The sequence below is a fragment of the Lagenorhynchus albirostris genome, chromosome 12 (assembly GCF_949774975.1).
Source record: "Lagenorhynchus albirostris chromosome 12, mLagAlb1.1, whole genome shotgun sequence".
In the NCBI taxonomy this organism is placed as follows: domain Eukaryota; kingdom Metazoa; phylum Chordata; class Mammalia; order Artiodactyla; family Delphinidae; genus Lagenorhynchus; species Lagenorhynchus albirostris.
In genome coordinates, this window is record NC_083106.1 from 33102411 (window position 1) to 33130125 (window position 27715).

The following is a 27715-nucleotide window of genomic DNA, read 5'->3' on the forward strand; positions in this document are numbered from 1 at the left end:
CCTGGGTATTTATCCAAAGTAAACACAAACACTAATTAGAAAGATATATGTACCCCTATGTTCACTGCAGCATTATTTACAATAACCAAGATATGGAAGCAACCCAAGTACCCATCAATAGATGAATGAATAAAGAAGATGTGGTTGGGCTTCCCTAGTGGCACAGTGGTTGAGAGTCCGCCTGCCGATGCAGGGAACACGGGTTCGTGCCCCGGTCCGGGAAGATCCCACATGCCGCGGAGCGGCTGGGCCCGTGAGCCATGGACGCTGAGCCTGCGCGTCCAGAGCCTGTGCTCCGCAACGGGAGAGGGCACAACAGTGAGAGGCCTGCGTACTTCAAAAAAAAAAAAAAAAGAATATGTGGTTATATACATACATGTGTTTATGTGCGTGTGCGTGTGTGTATACACACACACGCACACACACACAAAATGGAATATTACTCAGCCATAGAAAAGAAGGAAATCTTGTCATTTGCAACAAAATGGATGACCTAGAGGGCATTAGGCTAAGAAAAATACGTTAGACAGAGAAAGACAAATACTGTATGATTTCACATATATGTGGAATCTTAAAAAAAAAAAGTGAACAAACCCCATAAAACAAAAACAGAGTTATAGATAGAGAACAGAGGTTACCAGAGGGGGTTTGGGGGAAGGAAAGAAATAGGACACAGAGATTAAGAGGTGCAAACTTCCAGTCGCAAAATAAGTGGGTCATGGGATGAAACGTACAGTGTGGGGAACATAGTTAACAACTAAGTAATATCTTTGGTCAAATATCATAGCTAGACTTATTTTGGTGATCATTTTGAAATCTATGGAAAAAAAATCACTATGTTGTTCAAAAGGATCTAACAAAGAATTGTAGGTAAACTATACTTCAAACATACAAACTCATAGAAAAAAAAAAAGATCAGATTTGTGGCTACCAGGGACCGGGGATGGGGTAAGGGGATTGAATGAAGGCAGTCAAAAGGTACTACAAACTTCCAGTTATAACATGAATAAGTACTAAAAATGTAATGTACAACATGATAATTAACATTGCTGTGTGTTATATATGAAAGCTGTTAAGATGATAAATCCTGAGTCCTTATCACACAAAAAATTGTTTTCTGTCTTTAATTTTTTATCTATATGAGATGTTGGATGTTCACTGAACTTTTTGTGATAGTCATTTTCACGACATACGTAAGTAAAATCATTATGCTGCACACTTTTAACTTACTTACACAGTGTTGTATGTTCACTATATCTCAATATAACTGGAAGAAATTAATTAATTAATTTAAAAGTAGAGACATAAATAAATAAATAAATATATATATATATATATATATATTACAGTGTGTGAAAATTAGGTAGTGTGATTCCTCTAGCTTTATTCTTCTTTTCAGAACTGCTTGGGCTATTCTAGTTCCTTTGCCTTTCCATACCTATTCTAAGATATATTTTTCTAAGTCTACAAAAAAGATCTTTTTGACAATTTGATAAGAATAGTGATTAATCTATAGATCAGTTTGAGGAGAACTGACATCTTTATTATGTTGAACTTTCTAATCCATGAACATTGCTTCCCTCTCCATTTATTTAGATCTTCTATATTTCTTTTACCATGGTTCTGTAGTTTTTAGCATGCAGACACATTAATGGATTTTCAAGTGCTGAAGTAGCCTTGCATAGCTGGAATAAAATCCACTTGGTTATTATACATAGCATTTTTAATACACTGCTAGATTCAATTTGCTAATATTTTGTTGCTGATTTTAGTGTCTATGGTCATGAAGAAGTAGTTTGTTTTTTTGTACAATCTTCATCTGGTTTTCGTAGTAGGGTCATGCTAGCCTCAAAAAATAGGGAAGTGTTTCCTCCTCTCTTGTCTTCTGGAAGAAATTATGTAAAACTGATCTTAACTATTCTTTAAGTACTTGGTAGAATTCTCTGGTGAAACCATCTGGGAATGTGTTTTCCAGAAGCTTTAGAGATTAATTTTAAAGATTAAATTAAATTAATTAAATTAAAGATTTAAATTAATTAAATTAAAGATTTTAATGTGTTTTCCAGAAGCTTTAGAGATTAAATTAAAGATTAAATTTAAAATTAAAGATTAAATTAAAGATCAATTTCTCTAATATTCACAGAAGTATTCAGATTATTTCATCTTGAGTGAGTTTTGGTGGTTTGCAGTATTTGAGGAATTGGTCTAGTTAATTGTAATTTGCCAATATCTATATCCTGTTTTGGATAATGTACTTTGTAATATGTCACCACTGACAGAAGCTGGAGGATGCATACTGTCTGTACTATTTTCGCAACTCCTAGTGAAATAAACTAAAAGTTGAATAAAAAGAAGTACATGTATTTTTAATAGTAATTGTTAAGTTTTTTATATTGTACAAATTAATTCAACTATTTACTACTATGAGAGTATGAATAAGTAAGAATCTACCATGTGATTCTTACTTTGTTATTTATTTCTTTGATTGCAACCACTTCTGGTTTGAAAAGGCAAAAAAATAAAAATAACAAAATAACACTCAGCCTTCTCAATCCTTTAATTTAGTAGGAAAAAAACTCTCAATAGTGCTGTCTGTACTCACTTCTTGTAGGCAGTATACCATACAATCGTGATAGGTAAGCTCTTTCGGACTGGAAGAAATCTTCTAGGATATGCTGATATTATTTCAGTTGATAGGGAATTATTTTAATTATAACAAGTATTCCCAAGACTCAACAGACTGTGAATTTTTTTTTAATTGAGAGATATTTAATTATGAGTCATAAACCTCTCTCCTACTTGCCTAAGCAAGAAATAAGCTCCCCTCAACTTGTTCTCCAGGTTTTTTATCTTTTTCTGGAAGTGCTCAAAGAATGTCTCGATTATGCTTAAAACACAGCCTGTCGGCTGCAGTCATCATGTCACATTTATACTCATCTTCAGCTCTCCTTTCAGGTTTAACATAAGTTCACACCCCCCCAATTGCAGAAGCCCTTGGAAAAGAGTGGCTGCTTCTAGTAATGAAAACTCCAATGCCCCATGTTGTTGGGCTCTAAAGAACTAGAAGGATGCTGTATTCAATGCAGATGTGGGAAGAATAACCTTTTACTAACTTTGGGCTATACTTCGACTGTGAAAATAAACCCTGCTCTGCAGGGCCCCTGGGTGTACAACATCGACACAAAGAGTTCTGTCAAATTTGATCACAATCTCTTGCCTGAATACCACAAAGTTCTTTCAAAGGATGAAGGAAATTAAATCTCTTTACAACCCCTGTGGTTGAGTTTAATTCCCTTTTAAAGGGCTCAAAAGTTGAAGAATCAGTTTCTCTATCCTCTTGCTCTCAAAAAATCTATACTCTAAAATTCTTCCCTCTTTTTCTAATTAGGAAACAAAGATACTTCACACATGTGGATACTGATATTTGTAGCAGGTAGAGCTAGAGAAAAGTGTCAGCAGCATCTTTGCACTATCGTAGCTAGTCAAAACTTTCCTGTTACTAAAGGATATGTGGGAAGAAAGGAAAATGTGAACAGCAACAAACCAGACCTCATAGACACTGAAATATAGTGGTAGCTCTAGCAGAAAATCAGACAAACCTGGCTCTTATTGTTTTATCAGAAGTAAGTGTTTTGAGCCTAGGACTTAACCATTATGGTGAGTTATCAACATTCTGGCTCTCCATCCAGTATTCATGAGATGAAAGACTCCCTCTCAGTATGTTCAATATTCAAATGCCATAAGAGAAAGTCTGGAATTGTTCATTTAATCACCTATTATCACTGTTTGGAAGAACTCATCAGACAACTGATCATCCATCCTTGGGTCAGAAACTTACCTCTGATGCAATCAGCTACGGAAAAACCTATTAGCACTCTTCAGTGTGCCAAGTTCCAAGAACATAATAGATTCTTCTGAAATTGAGATCTTGGTAGTAGATGGTCATGTTCAATGTCTGAAGTATCTTAAATAAACAATAAAACTGTTAAGCCCATCCATTGCTAGCATAAGCTTTGGAGTCAGAGAGACCAAAGTTCTACTATATGGGTGCCTCTTATCTACAAATGTATGTCTGATACATTTTGCCATGTGAGTATTTGTTGATTAAATGAAACAATTTAATCTATGTTTCTGTTTGCTTATCTTTAAAATAAAAATAAATATTAGTAGTACAGCTGTTAGACTGTTTGTGTCCCCCCTAAAATTCATACGTTGAAATTCTAATCCCTAATGTGATGATGGTAAGAGGTGGACCTTTGAGGAGTAATTAGTTCATGAGAGTTGGACCCTTTTGAGTGCAATTAGTGCCCTTATAAAAAAAAGAAATTGAATCTTGCTTCCTCCCTCTCTGCCCTGCACCATGTGAAGGTACAAGAAGAAGACAGCCATCTATAAGCCAGTAAGTGGGCCCTCACCGACACAGGATCTGCAAGCACCGTGATCTTGGACCTCCTAGCATTCATAACTGTGAAAAATAAATGTTTTTGTTTAAGCCACTCAGTCTGTGATATTCTGTTAGAGCAACCCAAACTGACTAACACAATAGCTCACATATGACCAGCATTTGTGAACTAGTCAGTGAATGATAAGTGAGTTATTAATAACAAGCTACTAGTAGGCGCTACATTTTTTTTAAAAAAAGGATACCAAAGTTAAATCATAATCAAAATCTTTTGGGAGCACTTACATCAAATACTATTCTAAGCACTTGACATATATTAACTCATTCAATCTTCACAAGAAATTTATGAGGCAGTTATTATTATTACCCCCACCTTATAGATGATGAAACTAAGGAACAAAGAGATCAAATAATTGGCCAAAGGTCACCCAACTGGCAAATGGCAGAGTCGGAATGTGCTCTTGAGTTGCCCAACTACAGACTTTGAGCTCCTAACCAATGCACTAAACCACTTTTCAAATAAACTTGGGAATTATTATGCCAAGCAGATTTCTTCAATAGGACATATGAGAGAAACTATTATGTTTAAATTCACTGAATCTACAAGATAAGACATGGTTTATGCTTATTATACTGCATATTATACCATAAAATCCTTTGTGTTTTCATGAATCATCCCACAGGATATTCTGTAGTCTTGCTTTAGGACATGCTGCTCAAGGTATAAAACTTCATTCCATAAAAATCAATCTCATTTTTCCTTTAGAGTCAATTCCCATTTATTAAATTCCTAAAATTTGAAAGTGGAGAAATTTTATGCATGGTACCAGCATTGTGCCTTTACAATGTCTTTCACATGAAGAATACATGTGTCAGTGACATAGAAACTAGTAAGAGGCAAAATTCCAGGAAGCTAACATTAGAGCTTTAATTGTTTATTCACTTGTTCGTTTTAGAGGCAAAGAAACTGTGGTTTGATCAAAGAGAGTATTCCAAGATCCCTGGGGCAGGAATAAGTTCTATCAACACCAGAAAGAACATAGGGAAGGGTCATGATATCTGTATCCCAGAAGATAAAGATAATAATGCTGGGGTTTGGGAGGGATAAGGAGAGTGTAAAGTTCCTTCAGAGTGACACATTTAAATATGAGAGTAAGTAAAAATTTCTCAAGAACTAAATAAGCAGTGCACCAGACTGTCAGTGACTGTCTAATGCAGGACAGCGCGATAGATATCTACTTGGTTTTTTTCTGCCAATGCTTATGAGTTCATGAAAAGCACAGAAATATACTGTAATGAAGACTTGGATGGATGTGTAAATTTGTAAATGTGATCTCTGTTGCATGCAATCCTCAGTTAGAATTTGTCACAGAGAATTAATCAGAATTTCTTGCAGTTACTTTTAAGGAGTGCAGGGGAGTACTGGGGGGCACAGTTTTTCTGTGTTCTCAAATGTTTTGGAATGGCATGCCTAAGTCCCACTTCAACTAAGGAGGAAGCACAGATGATATGAGGGTAAAGGAGGAAGTGAATGATTAGGGCAAGACAAAGTTAAAGACGCCATATGAGTAACATGGCAGGTGAAGCAATAATACTGGTTTGAACTCCTGAGGTACACACAGAAGAGGCACGGTTTCAGAATACCATCTTGTGCTTAAATATCTTTAGTCTCCTTTTCATGATCTCACTTGTTCCCCCAGGAACCGCTTTCTCTCAAGCACTTAACTGGCTAAAGTTTTTATTTTCTCAGGTTTAAGGGAAGCCCAAGGGAAAGAAGCAAATTAAGAGGAACAAAATATAGATCCTTTTTCTCTTTGGTTAAAATTGTGGGGCTTCCCTGGTGGCGCAGTGGTTAAGAGTCCACCTGCCAATGCAGGGGACATGGGTTCGTGCCCCGGTCCAGGAATATCCCACATGCCGCGGAGTGGCTAGGCCTATGAGCCATGGCCGCTGAGCCTGCGCGTCCGGAGCTTGTGCTCCACAACGGGAGAGGCCACAACAGTGACAGGCCCACGTACCGCAAAAAAAAAAAAAAAATGGTGGTAACATTCGTGACAATTTTTTTCAGTTCTTAAGATTGCTCGGTTGTCCAGAGAGTAGGCATAGAGGGAACTTTCCTCAACATAATAAAGGCCATATATGACAAACCCACAGCCAACATCGTCCTCAATGGTGAAAAACTGAAACCATTTCCACTAAGTTCAGGAACAAGACAAGGTTGGCCACGCTCACCACTATTATTCAACATAGTTTTGGAAGATTTAGCCACAGCAATCAGAGAAGAAAAAGAAATAAAAGGAATCCAAGTTGGAAAATAAGAAGTAAAACTGTCACTGTTTGCAGATGACATGACACTATACATAGAAAATCCTAAAGATGCCACCAGAAAACAACTAGAGCTAATCAATGAATTTGGTAAAGTAGCAGGATACAATATCAATGCACAGAAATCTCTTGCATTCCTATACACTAATGATGAAAAATCTGAAAGAGAAATTAAGGAAACACTCCCATTTACCACTGAAACAAAAAGAATAAAATACCTAGGAATAAACCTACCTAAAGAGAAAAAAAACTGTATGCAGAAAACTATAAGACACTGATGAAAGAAATTAAAGATGATACAAACAGATGGAGCGATATACCATGTTCTTGCACTGGAATAATCAACATTGTGAAAATGACTCTACTACCCAAAGAAATCTACAGATTCAATGCAATCGCTATCAAACTACCAATGGCATTTTTCACAGAACTAGAACAAAAAATTTCACAATTTGTATGGCAAAACAAAATACCCTGAATAGCCAAAGAAATATTGAGAAAGAAAAATGGGGCTGGAGGAATCAGGCTCCCTGACTTCAAACTATACTACAAAGCTACAGTAATCAAGGCACTATGGTACTGGCACAAAAACAGAAATATAGATCAATGGAACAAGATAGAAAGCCCAGAGATAAACCCATGCACATATGGTCACCTTATCTTTGATAAAGGAGGCAAGAATATACAGTGGAGAAAAGACAGCCTCTTCAATAAGTGGTGCTGGGAAAACTGGACAGCTACATGTAACAGAATGAAATTAGAACACTCCCTAACACCATACACGAAAATAAACTCAAAATGGATTAAAGACCTAAATGTAAGGCCAGACACTATTAAACTCTTAGAGGAAAACAGGCAGAACACTCTATGATATAAATCACAGCAAGATTCTTTTTGACCCATCTCCTAGAGAAATGGAAATAAAAACAAAAATAAACAAATGGGACCTAATGAAGCTCAAAAGCTTTTGCACAGCAGAGGACAATGTAAACAATATGTAAAGACAACCCTCAGAAAAGGAGAAAAGTAGCTGACAAAGGATTACCCTCCAAAATAAACAAGGAGCTCGTACACCTCAATATCAAAGAAACAAACAACCCAATCCAAAAATGGGCAGAAGACCTAAATAGACATTTCTCCAAAGAAGATATACAGATTGCCAACAAACACATGAAAGGATGCTCAATGTCACTAATCATTAGAGAAATGCAAATCAAAACTACAATGAGGTTATCACCTCACACCAATCAGAATGGGCATCATCAAAAAAATCTACAAACAATAAATGCTGAAGAGGGTGTGGAGAAAAGGGAACCCTCTTGCACTGTTGGTGGGAATGTAAAGTGATACAGCCACTATGGAGAACAGTATGGAGGTTCCTTAAAAAACTAAAAATAGAACTACCATACGACTCTGAGTCCCACTACTGGGCATATACCCTGAGAAAACCATAATTCAAAAAGAGTCATGTGGGCTTCCCTGGTGGCGCAGTGGTTGAGAGTCCGCCTGCCGATGCAGGGGACACGGGATCGTGCCCCGGTCTGGGAAGATCCCACATGCCGCGGAGCGGCTAGGTCTGTGATCCATGGCCGCTGAGCCTATGCATCCAGAGCCTGTGCTCCGCAATGGGAGAGGCCACAACAGTGACAGGCCTGCGTACCGCCAAAAAAAAAAAGAGTCATGTACCACAATGTTCATTGCAGCTCTATTTACAATAGCCAGGACATGGAAGCAACCTAAGTGTCCATCGACAGATGAATGGATAAAGAAGATGTGGCACATATATACAATGGAATATTAGTCAACCATAAAAAGAAATGAAATTGAGTTATTTGTAGTGAGGGTGATGGACCTAGAGACTGTCATACAGAGGGAAGAAAGTCAGAGAGAAAAACAAATACCGTATGCTAAAACATATATATAGAATCTAAAAAAAAAAAAAATGGTTCTGAAGAACCTAGGGGCAGGATAGGAATAAAGATGCAGACATAGAGAATGGACTTGAGGACACAAGGTGGTGGAAGGGTAAGCTGGGGCGAAGTGAAAGAGTGGCATGGACATATATACACTACCAAATGTAAAATAGATAGCTAATGGGAAGCAGCCACATAGCACAGGGAGATCAGCTCAGTGCTTTGTGTTCACCTAGAGGGGTGGGATAGGGAGGGTGGGTGGGAGATGCAAGAGGGAGGAGATATGGAGATGTATATATAGCTGATTCACTCTGTTATACAGCAGAAACTAACACAGCATTATAAAGCAATTATACTCCAATAAAGACATTAAAAAATAGTTAATTAAAAAAAAAGACCTGGATGGCATCTCAAAAAAAAAAAAAAAAGATTGCTAGGTTATTTGCTTGGTATAAAATATGCAAATATAATAAAGCAGTATTTTTAAAACTGGAAAATACTGATATTAGGCTAACATAATTCATAATATTAGCATGTTTATCATTAATGTTATAAAATTTATAGATCATATATCTATTCATTAAGAGAATAACTATATTACTTTTAACATTTGTATAAAAATTAATTTGATCTTTATGAACATGTGAATTCACTGAAGTTAGAGAAAGTCTTATATCACTTTATTCTCTCAATAAATATCCATGTGTTATACTGTAGATGCTAACTAAGCTCAATAAATGTTTGTAGACTGAATAAGTCAATGAATGCTCAAAGTGAAATCCTTCTAGAGTCAAATGAAGTTTTTCTTCTTTCACATACGTCTCCTGCATTTACGTAAGGTTTTTAATATTTATGTTTCTTTCTGCAAACTTAATTTCAACTGTAGTTTTCATATATGAATTTCTCATATCTCTATATAATATTATATTCAGTTATTCAAAAGTTCATACTTTTATTGGAATTTTGTTTTATTTACTTAGTTCAATTCAATATCTTTCATAAGTTACTCAACCTTAAAAAATATACTTCTGTTGTTATAAGACTGAATCAAACCAAGTTCTCAATTCCTTAGGTAGACTGTTCATCTTAAACCCTTACATTACATTTAACATTTATAAGTTTAAAATTATTAACATTACTTTGAATTTGTACAAGTTTCTTACTAATAGCTCAGATATACCAGTTCATCCATTCATCTACAACATAGCATAGAGAAAATAAAACTGTTTAAACAAGGAATAGCTTCTTCAGACTAATCTTTTCTTGTTCTTCATCAAATCTAAACACTACTAAACAACTAAGTTCAGAAAAATATATAATTTACCAAAATAAGGTTAAATTATATTTTTAATAAAAGAAGAAAAATTCTGTGGATAAATGACATATTAAAAAAATATACAATATCTTATATTCCTATTTTCATCATAGCATATCATACTTAATCAATTACAAGAAATGAAAGATCATTAGAAGGTATTGCACTACAAGATTCTAAAATATATTTTCAACTTCCTACTATTAAACTATTAGATACTTTCTTAAGTATAAACAAACATACGAATGTTTGTTTTACGAATATACGAATGTTTTACGAATATACGAATATTCGTATTCTCCTACGAATAGCAGGAGAATAGCAAGTCCAGAAAGAGATATAAGTATAATTAAAAATTAACTTTATGATAAAGTTGATATTTCAGATCAATGAATAAAGATTTAAACAGTGCTTTGAGAACTCATTTACTAATTAGAAATTAAATTATTTGGGCTTCCGGGAAGATGACGGAAGAGTAAGACATGGAGATCACCTTCCTCCCCACAGATACACCAGAAATACATCTACACATGGAACAACTCCTACAGAACACCGACTGAATGCTGGCAGAAGACCTCAGACCTCCCAAAAGGCAAGAAACTCCCCACGTACCTGGGTAGGGCAAAAGAAAAAAAGAAAAAACAAGACAAAAGAATAGGGACGGTACCTGCACCAGTGAGAGGGAGCTGTGAAGGAGGAACGGTTTCCACACACTAGGAAGCCCCTTCGTGGGCAGAGACTGCGGGTGGCAGAGGGGGAAAGCTTCGGAGACGCGGAGGAGCGCAGCCACAGGGGTGCGGAGAGCAAAGCGGGGAGATTCCCGCACACAGGATCAGGGCCGACCGGCACTCACCAGCCCGAGAGGCTTGTCTGCTCACCCACCAGGGTGGGCGGGGCTGGGAGTTGAGGCTTGGGCTTCGGTCGGAGCACCAGGAGAGGACTGGTGTTGGTGGCGTGAACACAGACTGCAGGGGGTTACTGCGCCACAGCTAGCCGGGAGGGAGTCTGGGGAAAAGTCTGGACCTGCCGAAGAGGCAAGAGACTTTTTCTTACCTCTTTGTTTCCTGGTGCCCAAGGAGAGGGGATTAAGAGCGCTGCTTAAAGGAGCTTCAGAGACGGGCGCGAGCCGCGGCTAAAAGCGCGGACCCCAGAGACAGGCATGAGACGCGAAGGCTGCTGCTGCCGCCACCAAGAAGCCTGTGTGCGAGCACAGCTCACTCTCAACACCCCCCTTCCGGGGAGCCTGTGCAGCCCGCCACTGCCAGGGTCCCGGGATCCAGGGTCAACTCCTCCGGAAGAACGCATGGCGCGCCTCAGGCTGCTGCAACGTCACGCCGGCCTCTGCCGCCGCAGGCTCGCCCCGCACTCCGTGCCCCTCCCTCCCCCCCGGCCTGAGTGAGCCAAAGCCCCCGAATCAGCGGCTCCATTAACCCCGTCCTGTCTGAGCGAAGAAGAGACGCCCTCCGGCGACCTACACGCAGCGGCGGGGCCAAATCCAAAGCTGAGCCCCTGGGAGCTGTGAGAACAAAGAAGAGAAAGGGAAATCTCTCCCAGCAGCCTCAGAAGCCGCGGATTAAAGCTCCACAATCAACTTGATGTACCCTGCATCTGTGGAATATATGAATAGACAACCAATCATCCCAAATAAGGGGGTGGACTTTGAGAGCAAGATTTATTATGTTTTCCCCTTTTCCTCTTTTTGTGTGTATGTGTATGCTTCTGTGTGAGATTTTTGTCTGTATAGCTTTGCTTCCACAATTTGTCCTAGGGTTCTATCTGTCCTTTATTTTTTTTTAATTTTTTTTCTTAATAATTTTTTATTTTAATAACTTTATTTTACTTTATCTTCTTTCTTTCTTTTTTTCTTTCCTTCCTTCCCTCCTTTAGACAACGAATCATCCCAAATTGAGGAGGTGGACTTTGAGAGCAAGATTTATGATTTTTTCCCCTTTTCCTCTTTTTGTGAGTGTGTATGTGTATGCTTCTGTGTGAGATTTTGTCTCTATAGCTTTGCTTCCACCATTTGTCCTAGGGTTCTATCCGTCTGTTTTATTTTTGTTTTTTATTTATTTTTTCTTTTTTTCTCTTAATAATTTTTTTATTTTAATAACTTTATTATATTTTATCTTACTTTATTTTATTTTACTTTATCTCCATTCTTTTTTTCTTCCTTCCCTCCTTCCTTCCTTCCTCCCTCCCTCCCTTCTTCCTTCCTTCCTTTCTTTCTTTCTTTCTTTCCTTCCTCTCTCTTTCTACTTCTACTAATTCTTTCTTTCTACTTTTTCTCCCTTTTATTCTGAGCTGTGTGGATGAAAGGCTCTTGGTGCAGCAGCCAGGAGTCAGGGCTGTGCCTCTGAGGAGGGAGAGCCAACTTCAGGACACTGGTCCACAAGAGACCTCCCACCTCCACATAATATCAAATGGTGAAAATCTCCCAGAGATCTCCATCTCAACACCAGCACCCAGCTTCACTCAACGACCAGCAAGCTACAGTGCTGGACATCCTATGCCAAACAACTAGCAAAACAGGAACACAACCCCACCCATTAGCAGAAAGGCTGCCTAAAATCATAATAAGTCCACTGACACCCCAAAACACACCACCAGACGTGGACCTGCCCACCAGAAAGACAAGATCCAGCCTCATCCACCAGAACACAGGCCCTAGTCCCCTCCACCAGGAAGCCTACACAACCCACTGAACCAACCTTAGCCACTGGGGACAGACACCAAATCAACAGGAACTACGAACCTGCACCCTGCAAAAAGGAGACCCCAAACACAGTAAGATAAGCAAAATGGGAAGACAGAAAAACACACCACAGATGAAGGAGCAAGATAAAAACCCACCAGACCTAACAAATAAAGAGGAAATAGGCAGTGTACCTGAAAAAGAATTCAGAATAATGATAGTAAAGATGATCCAAAACCATGCAAATAGAATAGACAAAATGCAAGAAACATTTAACAAGGACCTAGAAGAACTAAAGATGAAACAAACAACGATGAACAACACAATAAATGAAATTAAAAGTACTCTAGATGGGATCAATAGCAGAATAACTGAGGCAGAAGAACGGATAAGTGACCTGGAAGATAAAATAGTGGAAATAACTACTGCAGAGCAGAATAAAGAAAAAAGAATGAAAAGAACTGAGGACAGTCTCAGAGACCTCTGGGACAACATCAAACGCACCAACATTCGAATTATAGGGGTTCCAGAAGAAGAAGAGAAAAAGAAAGGGACTGAGAAAATATTTGAAGAGATTATAGTTGAAAACTTCCCTAATATGGGAAAGGAAATAGTTAATCAAGTCCAGGAAGCATAGAGAGTCCCATACAGGATAAATCCAACAAGAAATACTCCAAGACGCGTATTAATCAAACTCTCAAAAATTAAATGCAAAGAAAACATATTAAAAGCAGCAAGGGAAAAACAACAAATAACACACAAGGGAATCCCCATAAGGTTAACAGCTGATCTTTCAGCAGAAACTCTGCAAGCCAGAAGGGACTGGCAGGACATACTTAAAGTGATGAAGGAGAAAAACCTGCAACCAAGATTACTCTACCCAGCAAGGATCTCATTCAGATTTGATGGAGAAATTAAAACATTTACAGGCAAGCAAAAGCTGAGAGAGTTCAGCAGCACCAAACCAGCTTTACAACAAATCGTAAAGGAACTTCTCTGGGCAGGAAACACAAGAGAAGGAAAAGACGTACAATAACGAACCCAGAACAATCAAGAAAATGGGAATAGGAACATACATATAGATAATTACCTTAAATGTAAATGGACTAAATGCTCCCACCAAAAGACACAGATTGGCTGAATGGATACAAAAACAAGACCCATATATTTGCTGTCTACAAGAGACCCACTTCAGACCTAGAGACACATACAGACTGAAAGTGCGGGGATGGAAAAAGATATTTCATGCAAATGGAAACCAAAAGAAAGCTGGAGTAGCAATTCTCATATCAGACAAAATAGACTTTAAAATAAAGACTATTAGAAGAGACAAAGAAGGACACTACATAATGATCAAGGGATCGATCCAAGAAGAAGATATAACAATTGTAAATATTTATGCACCCAACGTAAGAGCACCTCAATACATAAGGCAAGTACTAACAGCCATAAAAGGGGAAATCAACAGTAACACATTCATAGTAGGGAACTTTAACACCCCACTTTCACCAATGGACAGATCATCCAAAATGAAAATAAATAAGCTTTAAATGATACATTAAACAAGATGGACTTAATTGATATTTATAGGACATTACATCCAAAAACAACAGAATACACATTTTCCTCAAGTGCTCATGGAACATTTTCCAGGATAGATCATTTCTTGGGTCACAAATCAAGTCTTGGTAAATTTAAGAAAATTGAAATTGTATCAAGTATCTTTTCTGACCACAACACTATGAGACTAGATATCAATTACAGGAAAGGATCTGTAAAAAATACAAACACATGGAGGCTAAACAAACACTACTTAATAACGAAGTGATCACTGAAGAAATCAAAGAGGAAATCAAAAAGTACCTAGAAACAAATGACAAAGGACACACGATGACCCAAAATCTATGGGATGCAGCAAAAGCAGTTCTAAGAGGCAAGTTTATAGCAATACAATCCTACCTTAAGCAACAGGAAACATCTCGAATAAACTACCTAAACTTGCACCTAAAGCAATTAGAGAAAGAAGAACAAAAAAACACCAAAGCTAGCAGAAGGAAAGAAATCATAAAACTCAGATCAGAAATAAATGAAAAAGAAATGAAGGAAACAATAGCAAAGATCAATAAAACTAAAAGCTGGTTCTTTGAGAAGATAAACAAAATGATAAACCATTTAGCCAGACTCATCAAGAAAAAAAGGGAGAAGACTCAAATCAATAGAAGTAGAAATGAAAAAGGAGAAGTAACAACTGACACTACAGAAATGACACTGCAGAAATACAAAAGATCATGAGAGATTACTACAACCAACTCTATGCCAATAAAATGGACAACCTGGATGAAATGGACAAATTCTTAGAAATGCAAATCTGCCAAGACTGAATTAGGAAGAAATAGAAAATATGAACAGACCAACCACAAGCACTGAAATTGAAACTGTGATTAAAAATCTTCCAACAAACAAAAGTGCAGGACCATATGCCTTCACAGGCAAATTCTATCAAATATTTAGGGAGGAGCTAACACCTATCCTTCTCAAACTCTTCCAAAATATAGCAGAGGGAGGAACACTCCCAAACTCATTCTATGAGGCCACCATCACCCTGATACCAAAACCAGACGAAGATACTACAAAAAAAGAAAACTACAGGCCAATATCACTGATGAATATAGATGCAAAAATCCTCAACAAAATACTAGGAAACAGAATCCAACAGCACATTAAACGGATCATATACCATGATCAAGTGGGGTTTATTCCAGGAATGCAAGGATTCTTCAATATATGCAAATCAATAAACATGACACACCATATTAAATAATTGAATGAGAAAAACCATATGATCATCTCAATAGATGCACAGAAAGCTTTCAACAAAATTCAACACCCATTTATGATAAAAACCCTGCAGAAAGTATGCATAGAGGGAACTTTCCTCAACATAATAAGGGCCATATATGACAAACCCACAGCCAACATCGTCCTCAATGGTGAAAAACTGAAAGCATTTCCACTAAAATCAAGAACAAGATAAGGTTGCCCACTCTCACCACTCTTATTCAACATACTTTTAGAAGTTTTAGACACAGCAATCAGAGAAGAAAAGGAAATAAAAGGAATCTAAATCGGAAAAGAAGAAGTAAAGCTGTCACTGTTTGCAGATAACATGATACTATACATAGAGAATCCTAAAGATGCTACCAGAAAACAACTAGAGCTAATCAATGAATTTGGTAAAGTTGCAGTATACAAAATTAATGCACAGAAATGTCTGGCATTCCTATACACTAATGATGAAATATCTGAAAGTGAAATCAAGAAAACACTCCCATTTACCACTGCAACAAAAAGAATAAAATTTCTAGGAATAAGCCTACCTAAGGAGACAAAAGACCTGTATGCAGAAAATTATAAGACACTGATGAAAGAAATTAAAGATGATACAAATACATGGAGAGATATATCATGTTCTTGGATTGGAAGAATCAACATTGTGAAAATGACTCTACTACCCAAAGCAATCTACAGAATCAATGCAATCCCTATCAAAGTACCACTGGCATTTTTCACAGAAGTAGAACAAAAATTTTCACAATTTGTATGGAAATACAAAAGACCCCGAATAGCCAAAGCAATCTTGAGAATGAAAAACGGAGCTGGAGGAATCAGGCTCCCTGACTTCAGACTATACTACAAAGCTACAGTAATCAAGACAGTATGGTACTGGCACAAAAACAGAAAGAGAGATCAATGGAACAGGATAGAAAGCCCAGAGATAAACCCACGCACATATGGTCACCTTATCTTTGATAAAGAAGGCAGGAATGTACAGTGGAGAAAGGACAGCCTCTTCAATAAGTGGTGCTGGGAAAACTGGACAGGTACATGTAAAAGTATGAGATGAGATCACTCCCTAACACCATACACAAAAGTAAGCTCAAAATGGATTAAACACCTAAATGTAAGGCCAGAAACTATCAAACTCTTAGAGGAAAACATACGCAGAACACTCTATGACATAAATCACAGCAAGATCCTTTTTGACCCACCTCGTAGAGAAATGGAAATAAAAACAAAAATAAACAAATGGGACCTAATGAAACTTCAAAGCTTTTGCACAGCAAAGGAAACCATAAACAAGACCAAAAGACAACCCTCAGAAAGCGATAAAATATTTGCAAATGAAGCAACTGACAAACGATTAATCTCCAAAATTTATAAGCAGCTCATGCAGCTCAATAACAAAAAAACAAACAACCCAATCCAAAAATGGGCAGAAGACCTAAATAGACATTTCTCCAAAGAACATATACAGACTGCCAACAAACACATGAAAGAATGCTCAGCATCATTAATCATTAGAGAAATGCAAATCAAAACTACAATGAGATATCATCTCACACCAGTCAGAATGGCCATCATCAAAAAATCTACAAACAATAAATGCTGGCGAGGGTGTGGAGAAAAGGGAACCCTTTTGCACTGCTGGTGGGAATGTAAATTGATACAACCACTGTGGAGAACAGTATGGAGGTTCCTTAAAAAACTACAAATAAAACTACCATATGACCCAGCAATACCACTACTAGGCATATACCCTGAGAAAACCATAATTCAAAAAGAGTCAAGTACCAAAATGTTCATTGCAGCTCTATTTACAATAGCCTGGAGACGGAAACAACCTAAGTGTCCATCATCGGATGAATGGATAAAGAAGATGTGGCACATATATACAATGGAATATTACTCAGCCATAAAAAGAAATGAAATTGAGCTATTTTTAATGAGGTGGATAGACCTAGAGTCTGTCATACAGAGTGAAGCAAGTCAGAAAGAGAAAGACAAATACCGTATGCTAACACATATATATGGAATTTAAGGGGAAAAAATGTCATGAAGAACCTAGACGTAAGACATGAATAAAGACGCAGACCTACTTGAGATGGACTTGAGGATATGGGGAGGGGGAAGGGTAAGCTGTGACAAAGCGAGAGAGAGGCATAGACATATATACACTACCAAACGTAAAATAGATAGCTAGTGGGAAGCAGCCGCATAGCACAGGGAGATCAGCTCGGTGCTTTGTGACCGCCTGGAGGGGTGGGATAGGGAGGGAGGGAGGGAGATGCAAGAGGGAAGAGATATGGGAACATATGTATATGTATAACTGATTCTCTTTGCTGTAAAGCAGAAAATAACACACCATTGTAAAGCAATTATACTCCAATAAAGATGTAAAAAATATATATATTAAAAAAAAAACATAGCTTGAAAGTCAAAAAGAAAAAGAAAGGATACCTAGTCAAATATAAGCAAAAGAATGTTGCTGTTGCTATATTAATATGAGGCTATTCTTTAAGAAACAAAGCGCTGTCAGGGAGCAAGAGGGTCACTACTAAAGGACAAAAGGTTCATTTTATCAGAAGTACTGTTCTGTTCTAAACTTAAACGCTTATTAACAAAGCCTCATAATGCAAACATTCACCATCTAAGATTTTTAACTTTCTTACTAAATTAATAGATCAAGCTGACACAAATTTATAGAAACTATTTTAGCAATATAATTTATCAGCTTGATTTCTCTACCTCCCAAGTTAGAGAATGAATATTTATCAAGTTTATATTAATAAATAAAGCATCACATTTTAAAGAAAAAAAAAGAAATTAAATTATTTTCTTTTCCATTACATACAATGATTTTTAGGAGTTCTGCTTCTGACCAAGGTAGAGTACCAAAAGCCAACTAGCTCTTTCACCATTCATAATGAAAAATCTGCACAAAAATATATGAAACAACTAAGAGACAGGAAACAAATCAGTGAGACTTACATTGCCCTGGATTTCTGTCTGGAAGCACAGTCCAGATCTAAGTTCATGGGGAAGATTCCAAAGAAAACACAGTGATTTCATTGAATTAAAGAGTGAAAAGCTGGATTGAGGGAAGTTTAGGTAGCTGGAAATTACAGAACAGTATTCTACAGATGAGGGAGCTACACAGAAAAGGAAGTCCAGAAAGATGCACAGTGTTGCCCTTAATTCTTTGGCTGACTATGTGACTACTTTATATATTAAAGACTTCAAAACATTGTAGGACAAAGTTTTAAAACATCTAAAGAAATGGTGAGGTAGACCATGTTCATGAATTCGTAGACTTCTAATTGTTGAGATAATTCTACATAAATGAAATATAGCTTTAATATTTACAATTCCAACAAAACAAGGAGGCTTTTTGTGATAATTAATAAGTTGATTCTAAAATTATATAGAAATACAAAAGACCAAGAAAGGTTTTTAAAAAGAACAAAGTTGAAGAGCATGCACTATTTGACATCAAGACAGTATAAAGCTGAAGAAATCAAGACAATTTATCTTTGGTATAAAGATCAAGCTATGGATCAAAGGAACAAAATAGACCTACACATGTATGGTTAATTGATTTTTGACAAAGGCAATTTATTGAAAAAAAAATTTAGTCTTTTCAATAAATGGTGCTGGAACAACTAGATATAAATATGAAAAAACATAAACCTTGACCCTTATGTTACAGCACACAAAAAACTTATCTCAAAGTGGATTATACACATAACCATAAGATTTAAAAATATAGCACATCTATTAAAAAACATAGGACATTAAAAAAAAAAAACATAGGACAAAATGTTTGTGATTCTGGAGTAGGCAAAGATGGGAAATAGCATCATCCATTTTAGAAAAATTGGCAAGCTGGATTTCATTAAAATTCAAAACATCTGCTCTTTAAATGACAGTGTTAAGAAAATAGAAAAAGCAATCCACAGACTGAGAAAAAAATGTCCTCAGTATGTATATTTGGAAACTGACTTTTATCATCAACATATAAAAAACTTCTACAACTAAATATTTAAAAGACAAAGCACTTCCCCACCAAAATAGACAAAAGACCTAATTAAGTACCTCACAAAAGAAGACATACTAATGACAAACAACTACATGAAAAACAGTTCAATGTGATTAGTGATCAGTTAAATGAAAATTATAACCACAATAACTTACCACTATGCTGTAGACTGAATATTTGTGTCCCTCAAAATTCTTATGTTGAAACCTAATTCTGAATGAGATGGTATTTGGAAATGGGGCCTTTGGGAAGTGATTGGTTCATGAGATAAAGTCTTCATAAACGAGATTAGTGCCCTTATAAAAGAGACCCCAGAGAGCTCTCATTCTCTTTCTGTCATGTGCAACAAGAACAGTCATCTATGAGCTAGGAAACAGGCCCTAACACTAGCACTTTTATCTTGGACTTCGTATCCTCTAGAGCTATGAGAAGTATTGATACATGTTTGTTGGTTCCCCAGTCTATAGTATTTTTGTTTTGGCAGCTTGAACTAAGACACACTATGCACCCGTTAGTATGGCTAAAATAAAGAAGATTAACAATACAAAGTATTTGTAAAAATGGTAAGAATGTAAAATGATTTAACCACTTTGAAAAACTTTTTGGCAGCTTTTTTATAAAGGTGTACACATTCCATGCAACTTATTAATTCCGTTCATAGTTATTTACCAGTTAAAATGGAAACATCCTATGTTCACGTAAAGACTTGTATATGAAGATTCTTAGCAACTTCATTCAAAATAGCTAAAAACTGGAGCCACACAAAAAGTCCACCAGTAGACAAACGTATAAATAAATTTTGGTATATCCATATAACGGCATACAACTCAACAAAACAAAAATAATGAACTACTGATAGATACTAGAAAATATTTAGCTAGACAATTTTATACTAACAAAAGATTCAGACACAAAGAGTACATTGTGTATGATTTCATGCAGGACAAATCTTATTTATAGTGACAGAAAGCATCAGTAGTTGCCTGTGGCCAGGGTTGAAGAAAATTTGTGTTTAAAAAGGAGGGACTGATAAGAAAAAAAAAAATCCAAAACTTAGAAATAGGCAAATGTATGACTGCATGTCCTTTCAATGTCATGTTAGATCCTTTTGTAGCAGGTTTGTCTGACAAGTATTAGCTAACTCCTAGGGGCATGTACATTTGATTGTGGTATTTTGCAACTCTGTAAAGGTAGGTGTTGGTGAGTATAAAACTGACAGTGATGCGGATGATCCTGTTTCTATAGCAAGGCAGATTAATTTTGTCCTATAGATATGCAAAATATTTTTATGCCATAGAAACCCTTATATATCCTGTAGGGTATTGAAATTTTTTGTATGTAATTTATAAATCTTAATCTAGCATTCTTTCTTTCCATGGCTATAAATAATTCTATCTACCCTATAATTTTTTTTAATCAGCTTTACCATTTTAATGATTCCATCAATAATGAGTTAAATATATCTTTGATATGTTATCATTTTTTAAAAATAGCCTTCTCCAAAGATTCCTGTGAGTTAAAATATTCAGATTACCACTTCATTCCTGCTGCCCATTACTGTAAATGTACCTACCTTGTCTCTGATCCTATTTAAGCACTGACACTTAGGTTACGTCATTCTGAATCCCATCACCCTTAATAAAGCCAGAGAATATATCTCACTGGCAGCATCTCCTGTGGTCATCACTAGCCTACAGAATACAGTCATCACTAGGCTTTTTAAGGACACTGGTGGTCAATGCCCTAGTTAAGTGAGGATCTTTTAGGTCTCTTTGGAATATATAAAGATTAGGGAATGCACAGGTCATACATGATAAATATTTCAACACTCATATTTCCTTAGACTTTTGGATTCCTTCCTTTACATTATTCTAGGGAAGTTCCAGATATCAACCTCTTTCAATCTAAGTATCAGTCAACAACAAAACAAATTATTAAAGCTCTTTCCAGCTGTTCAAGTTAATATATAAAATCTAACATAGCTAGCAAATTTACACATTTCAAAAACTGATACAATCTAATGTTACATTCTGTTCTCCTTGGTCTAATACTCTTAAAAGGCACTCCCACATCTATTCCTCAGGCATCTGCAACATACATTAGAAATTTTCTGCAATTTTTTGGGTAAATGAGTTATTTCCTCCCTGCTCAGACTTTGTACCTGGCACTCTGAAGCATGCTGATAAATAACCATAGTTATGAGTCCAGTAGCAACAAGGGTACTTGAAGGGTGTGGTAGGCAGGGTAATGGCCCACCAGTGCTTTCTACATTATAATCCCCAGAACCTGTGCATATGATACCCTACATGACAAAAGATGTTTCAAGTGTGATTAAGTTAAGGATATTGAGATGATTATCCTGAATTATTCCAGTGAGTCCAATGTAACCACAAGGTTCCTTAAAAGTAGAAGAGAGAGAGGGAAGGGGAGGTCAGCATGATGGGATTTGAGAAGGACTCAACCCCCATTGCTAGTTTTGAAGATGGAAGAAGGGGATCATGAATTGCAGGTAGCTGGAAAAGGCAAAGAAATGGATTCTCTCCTAGAGCCTTCAGAAGAGAATGCAATAAATTATCCTGGATTTTATGAAATATAAATGTAAATATCAAAAAGCATATATCAAGAAAAAAATCAGTCCATTATACAAATTTGAAGAATTAATTTTATATATTGTCTAAAAAATTTCTACTAAGTATCTTTTTCTAATCTTGCTTTTGTCTATTTTTCTGTCTGTATAAGAGGTATCAGTATACTAAGTGGTCCTAGAGTTCTCCTTTCTACTCCCAGGAGCAAAAAACAACAAATCTTTTCCTGCTAATTATAAAGGAGAATTAGTATAACTGATTCACTTTGTTATAAAGCAGAAACTAACACACCATTGTAAAGCAATTATACCCCAATAAAGATGTAAAAAAAAAAAAAAAGGAAAAATAAATAAATAAAAAAGAAATTTTAAAATTCTCAAAAAAAAAGGAGAATTAAATCAATTTAATTTTTAGCATTTAAACATTTAGTACTGATTTAAAATCCAACCATGGCAGGGAAACTTCTCTATTTCTTTTATACTAGCAAACAAATGGTGAAGTCAGGGACTCTCTGGGAAGACTGACATTTCTTTAAGCTAGTGGATTTTTTAGGCCACTCTCAGTCCCTAAAGCCACTTAAGTAGTCATTGTTTCTGCCTGTCAAGCAAGATAGTTGTTAGCCTCTGTGAATATTTCCCTAATAGCTTCACCAATCATTTTTATCCCTGCTGCCAACCTGAACTTTCATTAGCAAGTGTGAAAATGCTCACAAAGTAACATAAAGAGGTCCTGGACCAATTCAGTCTTTCTGAGTTTTTACTTATATCCTGTGAGAATTGTTATACTCCTAGGAAAGACTTTGGAAATCAGTACATATCTAATATTATTTTTCCCTCTCAGTAAAATAGTAATGTCTATTTTTCCAGGTTTTCAGTCAAAAATCATGGAGTCATCTTAGTTTTTCTTCTTCTCACATTCCATATCCAAACATCAGCAAAGCCTGTTGGTTCTACCTTTGAAATGGAGTGAGAATCTCACCCCTCTACAGATCCCACATTAGCCCAAGCATCACCATTTCTTGTCTGTTTTATGCTAATAGCCTCCCAATGTATCTGCCTGCTTCTACATTTGTTCCACTATAGTCTATTTATACACCACACACACAGCATTTTTTTAAAACACAAGCCAGATTATGCCCTTCCTCAACTCAAAACCCTCCAGTATATGCCCATTTTATAGAGAAAAAATTCCAAAGTCCTTATTAAGGCCCACAAAGCCCTGCGTGTCCTGGCTCCTGGCAACACCTCAGACCTCATTTCTCACTCTCCTGTCCCAGTGCTCCAGCTGCATCACTTCTTTGTAATTCCACAAACATACAAAGCAAGCTTCTTCCTTGGTCTGAATTGTTCTTTCCTGAGATATTGTCCTGTCTCACTCTTTCACTTAATCTATGTCTGTACTGAAATGTTACTACATCAGGGAGGTATTTTCTGACTAGCTAAAATAGCAACCCTGTGAATTTCTCTGTCCCTTTATTTTTCATATTAGTTTGCATCACGAAACACACATACATATATATACATTTAAATGTATGTAGACATGGCATATATGTGTATGCGTACATATGTAGAGATACATATACGTGTGGTGTATATACACAAAATCTTTACCAACCAGACTGTACAACTGTAAATTCCAAGCAGATTATAAATTCCATGAGAGCAAAGACTTTGTTTTATTGATTGCTTTGTGCCCACGACCTAGGATAAGGTCTGACACATAGTAGGCACTTAATGAATTTTTTTAAATAAATGACTAGGGCTTCCCTGGTGGCGCAGCGGTTGAGAGTCCGCCTGCCGATGCAGGGGACGCGGGTTCGTGCCCCGGTCCGGGAAGATCCCACATGCCGCGGAGCTGCTGGGCCTGTGAGCCATGGACACTGAGCCTGTGCGTCCGGAGCCTGTTGCTCCGCAACGGGAAAGGCCGCAGCAGTGAGAGGCCCGCGTACCGCAAATAAATAAATAAATAAATAAATAAATAAATAAATAAATGACTAAGTCTCTACTAAAAGAATATAACCCAGATAAGAGTTTATACACACACATATTTAAGAGAAAAAGAAAGTCCAAGATGCAACAGAAAATAAGAGTATCTTTCAAAGCTCAGACATTAAATTGAAGGACATGAATGAATTTATATAGTGGGTATGTGAATAAAAGATGATGAAATATTTTGATCTGACTAGTTTGTTTCTGAATTTATGCTCTTGAAGATTCACCCAAGAAGCAGGTAACTTGAGCAGGGGCTGACAGATCCCAGGTGCGTAACTATGCCTCTTTTCATCCACTTGTCCTTAGTGCCAGAAAAGGAATATGCACCACTACTGTCTGCTGTCCCCTAAAATTATTCTCCTAGTTATAGTACTGTCTGAACTTATGAAATTAGTGAAACCACAGTATGGAAATGCAAACCATATTGGCTGGATGAGTTAATCAAAATTAGTCATTAGGGCAAGAGCTCTGACATTTTTCATCCTTGATTAAAGATTCTAACAATATGTTTCAAAACCTAAAATAATAAAAGACAAAATATGTTCAAAGACTGGTAAAACTGTCTTGATATCTTTGAGTTTGTCAGGAAGCATCAAACTAAGACTAACTCAGGCAATTCATATTTGAGTATATCTCTTCCAGAGACCCTCTGCTTTACAATATTTAAGGGAAATCAGTTTAAAACAAAAAAAGGAGGTCAAAGAATCCATGTACATTAAATCCATTTGTGAATTAAACTGATAAATCATTACTGACACTAAGATAAGTTTAAGAGGGGTATAGTAAAACATGAGGCATTAAAAACAGCATTGCATTTGGAAATGGGAGACATGGGTTCTAATTCTAACTCTTCACCTAATTTTCCAGACCTAATTTTCTGGACCTAATTTTTTGTTCAGTGTTGAACAAAACTGACTCTCAGTTGCCTTGTTAAAAATATGTACTAGATACAAGCTTTTAAAGGAATGGAAAAGGATACAAGAATTATTCGGAGGATTTTATCAAAGTATCCATGCCCTTCTGTAGCCTCCCACTCCCTCGCCAAGAGGCTAAACCTACACCCTTTTGGGAACCACTCCAGTTGTTACCTATAGGAGTTGGTTGTTTCCATCAAGTGTGTTGAGTAGGGAGAAAAATGGTTGAGGACCACAGGGAAATAGCTCTTTTCAGCTCTAAAATCTCATCTGTTATACAGAAATAAACTACAGATAAGTCTTTAGAATGTACAAAATCATCAAGAAGATATTTATCCTAGAGGGATGATTATAAGGGTTCCTTTAAAAATTGTCCAAAGTTGGTAGCTCTCTTCCTTGTTTATACACTCCAATTACAAGTATTCCCCTATATTCAATGTAACCATTGTTTCTGCTATAATTTAAAATCTCTATTATTCCAAAAAAATAAATGTGTACTTAAAATACTAATAAAATTCCTCTTATTTTACTTGAAACTATTTCATAATTCCTTTTTCCATCTCCTCTCCTAATAATAATACTCTCTGGAAGAATCAACCTTAAATCTAAATTTATAAATTAAAAAGTTCCCATTAGTTCCAAATGTAAAAATTCTTATAGTTAGATGAATACTTTAGGTAGCAGTTTACTTCTTTTTAATTCCAATTATATTCTATTTTATTTCCTGATTTACTGCTTAATTTAATAATGGGAAAGTTGTGATATTCAGTAAGTATATGTAATCTGGAGAGAAAAAAACACTGGTGAGGAATTTTGTGGGTTTAATAACTGTTTTTTTGTATTTTTTATGATTTACCACCAAATTTTTAGAAAGCAAGACTATAAGTGATCATTTGAATTTTTTTTTAATTCCAAGAACATTCTTTAAAATATTTTTAAGTAGCAACACCAGAAAAAGATTTTCAATTATAGTTAAGACCACCAATTATAGTTAAATAATCACAAAGTCTAGGTGCTGATGATCCCAACAAGCTGGAAGTGCTTCTTCTAACACAGGTGTAATCAGCAGCCGCATTACTGGGCTGCTTTGAAGACCACAAACTTCTTTGTTGCTTCTTGGAAATATCTTTGTCTCTGGTTTGAAATTCCCATTAATAGAATCACTTATATTGGATTATGACACTGACATCAAAAGACCACTATTACCTTGTGCATATGTTATATGAGTTGAAAATTGGGGAATTAACCCGTTATTATTCACTTACAATGCAGCTCAGTTTTGTCAATTTGCTAATTGTCATCTTGAAAAACAGGAAGAACAATGCTGAGGAAATTATCCTCATGAGAGAAGTAGAATTCAGAGAGAAGGTCTTGGGTATAGGATACAGTGCAATGAAGCTAAACTTGGAAAGTGTTCAACAGTGGGGCTCTGGGCATTCATCCTAGTTGTAATGTGAATAGGGTTGCCAGATAAAATACAAAACATCTTGGTAAATTTGAGCAAATATTGCAATTTGGGACATACTTATATTTAAAAATAATTCCTTGTTTATCTAAAATTCAAATGTAACTGGATGCTTTTTATTATTATCATTATCATTTTTGTTGTTTAGTAAGTCTGGCAACCATGGTATGAAAGCAATACAACTTTGGGTAAGTGGTTTGAGAAAACAACCATTGTCCATTGTCCTCTTGCCTTTGGATTTATTCTTGTTTGCAACTACAACTAAAGGGAAAAAAAATCTTCAAAATTTACCTTGCCCACAGAAACGCTGTTTTTTCTCACCGAAATTCATCCACATTATTACACTCATTATACATCAACTCCTCCATTGAGTGTATAGCTTGTGTAATGTATTGCACCGAGCATGCACTATGATAAAAAGAATGTAAAAAAATTCCTTTCTTTGCTGAACTTACACTCTTGTAGCACAGCAAGAACAAGCATGCAAACTAGCAATGATATAACAATAGCACAGAGCATGTTATAAATATATAAAAAGAGAACTGAAAAGTACTGGCAGGTTTCAGAGGAAGAAAAAAAGTATTTCCAGATTGAGCAAAAGGTTAAAAGCTACATGAAGGCCTAAGAAGTGACTTATGTTTCCTGAGAATGTGACACACTAGATATTGTCCAACCACAGAACACCTAGAAATGCGGGATAAAATATAGAAAACAAGCTTTTATAAGCATAATTTATCTCATTTGAGAGTGAGGAAATTTCCAATGGTGGCTAAAAGAGTAAGAGAAGAAAGAAAAGAAAAGAGAAAGCACTGACAACCTGCATAGTATGCTAAAACCTCAGGATGATTCTTCAGGAAATATTTATTGATTTTAATAAACTAAAGGCTTGGATTTTAAGGCACAGATGGAAGTAGGAGACAAGATCTTGGACATAACTATACACTGGACTCATGCAGGTAAAAAGGTTTAGTAGGAAAAAAATTGGTCTGACAGCAAACATAGACAATAGGGATAATTCTGTATCTTTAAGAACAGAAAGAACAATATAATACAGTAGAAAGAATTTCTGCTTCTAAGTAGAATGTAGAGAAATGCAAAAAATACAGACTTTTCATGGTAGCCACAAGAAAAACGGCAAATAACAAACCTATACATAATAGTCTATGGGAATATCAAAGGCTGATGGATTCATGGAAGCCTTGAGAAGCTAAACCCCAGCAAGAAATGAAGCATGCA